The sequence below is a fragment of the Pteropus alecto genome, unplaced genomic scaffold (genome assembly GCF_000325575.1).
Source record: "Pteropus alecto unplaced genomic scaffold, ASM32557v1 scaffold25, whole genome shotgun sequence".
Classification (NCBI taxonomy): Eukaryota; Metazoa; Chordata; class Mammalia; order Chiroptera; family Pteropodidae; genus Pteropus; species Pteropus alecto.
This window is the reverse complement of record NW_006441955.1, coordinates 11,486,714-11,494,202: the sequence shown is the minus strand read 5'-3', so window position 1 is coordinate 11,494,202 and position 7,489 is coordinate 11,486,714. Positions and strand designations below refer to the sequence as shown.

Below are 7,489 nucleotides of genomic sequence, written 5' to 3'. Positions count from 1 at the left end.
TATGGGCACTCAAGAAGCTGGACTGCTGGTGCAGCAAAAATCTGACTCTCTGCTTTGTGTTTCCATACCAACTTTAGGAACACAGATCTGACCACATTTGACTTTCCAAAAGTTATACATTTCCTGTGAGATAATGAGGTGTGGTATGGAAGCAGGCAGGATTTATATGGCAGTTAAATGTAGTTTGGTATCAAAAATATGATTGCATTATTCACTGTGGCATAGCAAAGATCACCTCTGCCCTCTTGCTTTCGGCTGGATCAGCAGATATAGTCCACGATTAAGGAAACACTGTCAAATATTTCTTTATAGTTGAATTTCTTCTTATTCTCCATTACCTACAATGCATTTGCCTTTGGGAAAAGTGGTAAAATAAACATGGCTTTTTATAAATTGATTTTGTCCTGCCTGCTTTTTAGGGAACAATCTAGGAATTCACATTGGCTTTCATGGTGGATTATCATCTTTGACTTGTTGCATGTGGGAATGAGTTGGCTAAGTAGGGACTGAGAATTTCCATTCAAAATAAACCGAAGGCTTTTTAGCAGCTGAGAAAGTCCTGAGATGCGGAGATCACTGTCTCCTCCACCCCAAAGCAAGGAATGCCTTTATTGTTCACAGCAAACACTTTCTAACAATCAGAGAAGTTCCATGATGAGTTGGGTCAAATATGGATTTATGAGCTCCCAGTCTCAGAAAATGGGTAAACATTAACTAAATGTTCCCTTTTCAGGGATGCTATCAAAGGGATTCTTGCATGGAGATTAGGCAGTCCAGGACTTAAATATTAATTCTTACAATTCATTCTCTAAATTCTGAGTCTCAGTTTTCTTGTATGTAAAATAAGGCTGACAATGTTTACCCCATTGTGTTGTTCTGGGGATAATATAAAATGCCTAGCATGTGATAGGTCCTTAATAAATATAGTTCTATAGTTGCTTACTTCTTTAGAGACATAGATATTTGATCTTCAGAAGAGTAAACATCTTTACTAATGGAAAGAATTAATGAAAGAGATTTCAGGCACTGTGGGAAAATCATTCTGAGAATGATTTTCAATGTTCTAGATCTATGTAAGGTCATGTGTAGCTCAGGAGAGCATTGGTCGACCAGAGATTCTGAGTCTTCATTGAGGGAATGGGGTATTTATATTAGCAGCAATACCATGGACAGAAGTTGGATTGGATGGGGTGGGGCAGGGGCACAGTGGTAAGAAACAAGAGTCCAGGTTTTTTTAAACTCAGTAGAGTGAAGTCTTCTTCTGCTTTCCCAGTTTTAATATCTATTTTTGGCGTTCTTACATCACAACACTCTTCATAGGTTTTGACCTGTGTTTATTGATCTGTAAACTCCATGAAGGCAAGGAAAGCAGCCTATTTAGTTTTATACTTTCAGCCTTTACACACTGCTTAATTGAGAGGCACTCAACAAATCTTTGCTCAGCTGCCTTGTAGGTTAAGAATGTGAGCTGGAATGTTTAACCGTCTGGGTTTACATCCTAGATCTGCCACTTGCTATTTAACTATGCATAGGTTATTCACTTAACTTCTCTGTGCCACAGCTTCTTCACTTATAAATTAGAAATAGTAATTGTAGCTCTAATGTTTGAGGATATAAGATGACAAACAATATGTGTAAAACATCCAGCTTAAACTATACCTGGAAAATATGTGAGCTTAATAAAGTTGGTGATAATGTTACTGTTGATAATGGTGAGACTCCAGATGGCAGAGTTGGGACCAGAGTTTAGCAGTAACATGAGGTATTTTTCAGGACCTGAAAAAGGAAAATTTTTCTAAGAGGGAATGGTGGTATCTGAAGGCTGTATAGGCTGCCTTTAAAAGTTGTGAGTTCTAGTAATCAAAACAGTGTGATAATAGCATAAGAATAGACAGATCAATAGAATAGAATTGAGAGTCTAGATATAAACCCATACACATATGGTCAATTGATTTTTGATAAGCGTGCCATGACCATTTAATGGAGAAAGAATAGTCTAAAACAAATAGTGCAAACAAGTGGATATCCATATGCAACAGAATGAAATTGTACCCTTACCTTACCTCACGCCATATCTAAAAATAATCTCAAAATGGATCAAAGACTAAAATATAAGATATAAAACTATAAAACTATTAAAAGAAAACATAGGGGTACTCTTCATGACTTTGGCATTGGCAATGGTTTCTTAGACATGATTCGAAAAGCACAAGCAACAAAAGAAAAAAACAGATAAATCAGACTTCATCCAAATTAAAAACTTTATTGCTTCAAAGGACATTGTCGAAAGAGTGAAAAGATAGAATAGGAAAAATGTTTGCAAATCATACCTGATAAGTTCTAGTATTCGTAATATATAAAGAATTCTTACAACTCAACAACAAAAAGTCAAGCAACGCAGTAAAAAAAGAAGACAAAAGAGTGGAATAGACATTTATCCAAGAAGATATATAAATGGTCAACAAGTACATGAAAAAATTCTCAGTGTCATTAGTTATTAGGGAAGTGCCAATCAAAAAGCATAATGAATTTCCACTTTATACCCACTAGGATGGCTATAATTAAAAACAACAGAAAATAGCAGGTGTGGACAAGGATGTGAAGAAATTAGAAATTTCATACATTGCTGATAGGAATGTAAATGGTTCAGCCACTGTGGAAAACAATTTGATGTTTCCTCAATAAATTAAACAGAATTACCATGAGAATAGCAATTCTACACCCAGATATATATCCCAAATAATTGAAAACAAGTGTTCAAAAATGTGTGTAAGAATATTCACATTAATACTAATGACAATAGCCAAAAAGTAAAAATAACACAAATGGCCATCAACTAACAGATAAATAAAATGTGATGTAACCATATATTGGAATATTATTCAGCCATAAAAAGGTTGAAGTACTGATATGCTAATACATGGATGAACCTTGAAAACAGTATAGTGAATGAAAGAAGCCAGACCTAAAGGCCTCATATCGTATGTTTCCATTTATCTGAATTGTCCAGAATAGGCAGATCATAGAGACAAAAAGCTGATTAGCAGCTGTGAGGAAGGGGGAGTGGGGAGTAGCTGCTTAAAAGATATGGGGTTTTCTTCTTGGGAGATAAAAAATTTCTGCAGCTTGATTCTGGTAATGGTTATACAACCTTTTGAATGTACTAAATGCCACTGAACTGTATGTTTTAAAATGGTTAAAATGCTCAATTTTATGTTTTATGTATTTTACCACAATAAAAAAAAGTAGCAGGTATTTGAACAGAGACTGAAAAACAACTCACTGGGGATGCTGTCCAGGCAATTCCACAGGGTGATGAAGGTTGGATGAAATGACTTTAAAGGAAGTCAGTGAACAATGAGTTAATAAAAGCTCTCCCAATTGGGTTGGGCAGGCTGGGGAGCCAGTATACTAGGTCCTGGCTCTGTGACCCTGGGTATTACTTAACCCTCTCTGTGTCTCATCTGTAATGTGAGGACAATAATTACAGGGTTGCTAGAAAGATTATGGTGAGAGCACAATGCCTGACACATGATAAGTGTTCCATAAAGGCCAATCACTTTTCTGGTTTTGGGATTCTATGATTTCTTAAAGGAACTTTCCTAATAATCAAAAATACATTTTAAAGATAATCAAGAAGTGTTTGGGGTGCTTTGGGAGCTTGATAAAAATCAGGATAATGTGAAGACAATCCCTCCTTTCCCGTCTTCTAAGGAAACCCACTACCACTAGACCTGTTTTCCAGGCCTGAAAGGACTTTTGTTCCTCATCTCTGTTTTGCTCTGTTTTCTTCAGAATTCAATTCTAAACGGGTAGGAAAAATGGTCCAAACCACTGTCAAGCCTGTAAGGAGCACACTTTCTTAGTTCTTTCACAATTGGTTTCTGGAAAATGTCTCTATGTCCAGCTTACTTTGTGATTCCAAGCCCTCCCTGTGTTTTGGCTTCAGACTTTCTTTAATACTTCAGTTTGTTATGATTCTGACTATAAATGGTCAGTCACCTTCATTTCCTCTAACTAATTATATCCACAAGGATTTCCAATGCCAAGATCAGCACTTCTATAGGCCTGTGGCATTTTCAAAGAGCTCACACTCATGGAATTGCCAGAAAGCTACAATGGAAATTCAAAACACAGGTATTCATTAACCTCTGAATACTCAGTTTACGAAGGTCAAATATCCTTTGGAAGCTTGGCTTATGTCAGGCAGGGATCTGGGGCAGAATCCCCTTCTGTGGGCCACAGGAAAGGAGAAAGAGTTACAACTCTTGTTGATCTCATTTTCTTACTGTGGAGGCAGTGGCTGAGGAATTAGTGAGGGGGACTGGGAGTCAGGAAGAGAGATATGTTCTTGAGAATCCTACATCTTCACAGACAATGCATCATGGTCACATGTTCTAGAGCCTGGAATTTGGGAACCTAATCTAGATTAGAAACCTGGCTCTGCCTTTTAAAAATTCTCTTTTACAATTGTGTTTCTCTAAGCAAATTGCCTAACCTTCATAAGCTTCAGTTTCTTCATTTATAAAATGAAAGATAAATATTTTATCTTGAGGAGTCACATCAAGGATTAAGTGAGATAAAAAGTGTAGCACTTTACCAATAATAGTTGACATTTTTTGAGTACTTTGCATCTGAAACTTTTTTATGTTTTGAAGTAATAACTTATTTAATCACAGTAACAAGAATACCACTCAAGTTTTCATTGTATGGATATAGAAACCGAGGTACAGAATAAAGGAAATACCAATGCTCAGAGCTAGGTAGTGTTTGGAGATAAAGAGTCAAGCCTAGGAATTCTGGACCTAGTGCCTATGTTAAATATGAAAGTGATACTACCTTCTCAGATATTATTTTTTTTCATACAAAGGCTGAATTTCCACTATTATATGGCTTTCAAAAGAGTTGTTGCCAGGAGAGGGAGAGGGATATGAGATGCATTTCTGATGTTTCTGAGATCCCTATGATCTGATCTTAGTGCTGAAGCACTGTTCTGCATCACCATCATGACTTGACTTGGCTTTTGATGGTTTTCCTGGGAATCCACCTTTTGTTTACAACATTGTTATTATGAGAAAAGGCATTCAACATTTCAGAGAATAGATTGACACAAGGATATTTTTCATTAGTACTTATTTATAGTAGTGGTGATGATGTAGTGTAATTTTCCTCTTAGTGAAGGCAAATATGCTTAACATCTCTTTGCATTGGGGAGGGGAATTGGAAAATTTTTTTTCCCTGAAAGCGGAAAACAATGTAATTAGTGGGAAATTTATCCATAATCTTGATCTTTAAAATCTTTCTTCCTTTCATTCCATTAAGATTGCCTTTTTTTTTTTTTTTTTAGGAAGGAAAAAATGCAAAAGCCAGACTACTAAATTCTCTTTAATGACTGAAGCTAATAAGAAATGGCTTTGGTATTTCATCCAGCCTCTCAAATAATGGCTGTGTTGTTTTGATCTCAGAAGTGTAAAGGAAGCTTTATATTCAGAGATGGGCGTCCCCATCTCAAGCACCTGAGTCTGCATTATGTATTTGAAAACCATTTACAATGTCCCTTCCCAGAGTGTGAGGCCATCGATGCCTTGATGTGGTTAAGTAATTTAGTACAATCATGTAATAGATTAAATTAGATTTCAGCTTCCTTGAAATTTTTGAAGAATACACATGAAATGAGTACATCCATAATTTTGTAGCACTGAGAGGATTTTCTATTTTTCTATTTTTATTTTTCCATAGCAAAGTGCTGGTACAGAAGGCAGAAGACTCTTCTCTTAACCTTGAGTAGAAGCAAAGGAGAAACTGCTAAAGTATTAATGTCTGATGAGAGAAAAGCAATGAGTATAGAGAATAAAGAGGGAGAGAACTTCTAAGATACAGAGGAAGAAGCTGCTTTATTTTTCATAAAATAAACATATGGTGATAAGCAGGAGTAGGAGCAAGAACAAAGACTTTGCAAAGGATTTATAAATAGGCAGATCTGAGTTTTAATCTTAATTTTGCAATTTCCTTATTTTGTTAATCTTCCTGAGATGGTTCCCAAATTCTTAAAATTGGATTCACAATATTAAAGTTGAAATGTGACTGTGGGATTAAATGAGATGATGCAGATAAAATACCTGTCAGAATGCTTGGCAGAGTCAATGTTTAATACCTTGTTCCTTTCCTCTGATTCCTAGAGTGGTTTTGCCTCTAATAACTTTGAGCAACTCACTTGATGTTTATAGGAATATTTCTTTATTCTCAATCCTGGTTCTCAATACTGACTGAGAAAAGATATTTAACTGCCCTGTGCCTCTATTTCCTTACCTACAAAAGATAGACAATAGCACATATCTCATAAAGTCACTCGTTGACATAACAGATTTATTAAGTACTTACTATATGACAGGCTATGTTCTAGGGTCTTGGGGCACACGTATGAACAAATGAAATAAGACTATTATAAGGTTGAAAGGAGTTAATAGATACGAAACGGTGCCTGCCATAGAAAGATCAATCAGGACATAGTTCCACAGTGTAGCGGTTAGCACACTGGGTTCACACCCCAGTGGAGCCACACAGTCCACGGTCTACAGCCATGCCACCCTGAACAAGCCCGATCCCGTCTGCTCTTGGAAGCTATGCAGGGTCAGGCCTGGTTAGTACTTGGATGGGAGACCACCTAGGAAGACCAGGTGCTGTAGGCATGAATAATAATAATAAAATAAATAAATAAAAAGATCAATCAGTAAGGGGTGTTATTATCATAAAAATAAACAAATAGTATTTTCTATGGTCTAAATTGGACTGGATTTTATTATGTTAAAAGATATTATTTTTCAGTTTTTTTCTCGCAAATTTTGGCTTTTAAAACTGTGGACTTGCTAAGGTTTCAGGAGCATCTGCTTAGAGTCGACAAAAGATGCCTGTTTTTGTAGTTTAGTCTTTCCTGAGTTGATCTTTCCCACTTAGCTTTAATTTTACAAGGCTGTCAGAGAATGTAATTTCCAGGGCAAAATGATTTATAAGGGAATGAGAAATACATTGGTTTAAAATGATATCTATTATATCAGGTACAGAGTAAATGTTTAATAACTAATTAGTATTTATAAATAATGATAATTATTTCTTCAGGAATTTCTAAAAAATGATCTAATAAAAAAGTATAAGTCAAGCAAATGACTTGGCAATGATACGACCTTTTGGCAATATAGCTTCTTTCAGATGGAGACCATTGAGGGTAAGTAAATATTCATAGTAAACCATGAAACATATGCTATGAAGGTCAATAGTATAAATAAAAATCAAGCTGTCCTTGGAAATGGTTATCCTTCTTCAGTGGAGAGCCCAACGGATTGACCAGAGTGTATTAGGTTTTAAGAGGCCTAATCCAAAATGCGTGCAGTAATGAGTTTCAGCATGTTTCTATAGTATACTGTTGGTTACCTGCATAACGGAAGCTTTTGCAGTCCATGCATTTTATTGGAATGCCATTAAATTTCCTAAA

The 7,489-nt window shown here is 35.9% G+C and overlaps 1 pseudogene; it reads left to right on the top strand.

Annotated features, from left to right (window-relative positions):
• Window positions 1-6,570: 6,570 nt before the first annotated feature.
• On the top strand, window positions 6,571-6,689 carry LOC112485817 (annotated as a pseudogene).
• Window positions 6,690-7,489: the final 800 nt, after the last annotated feature.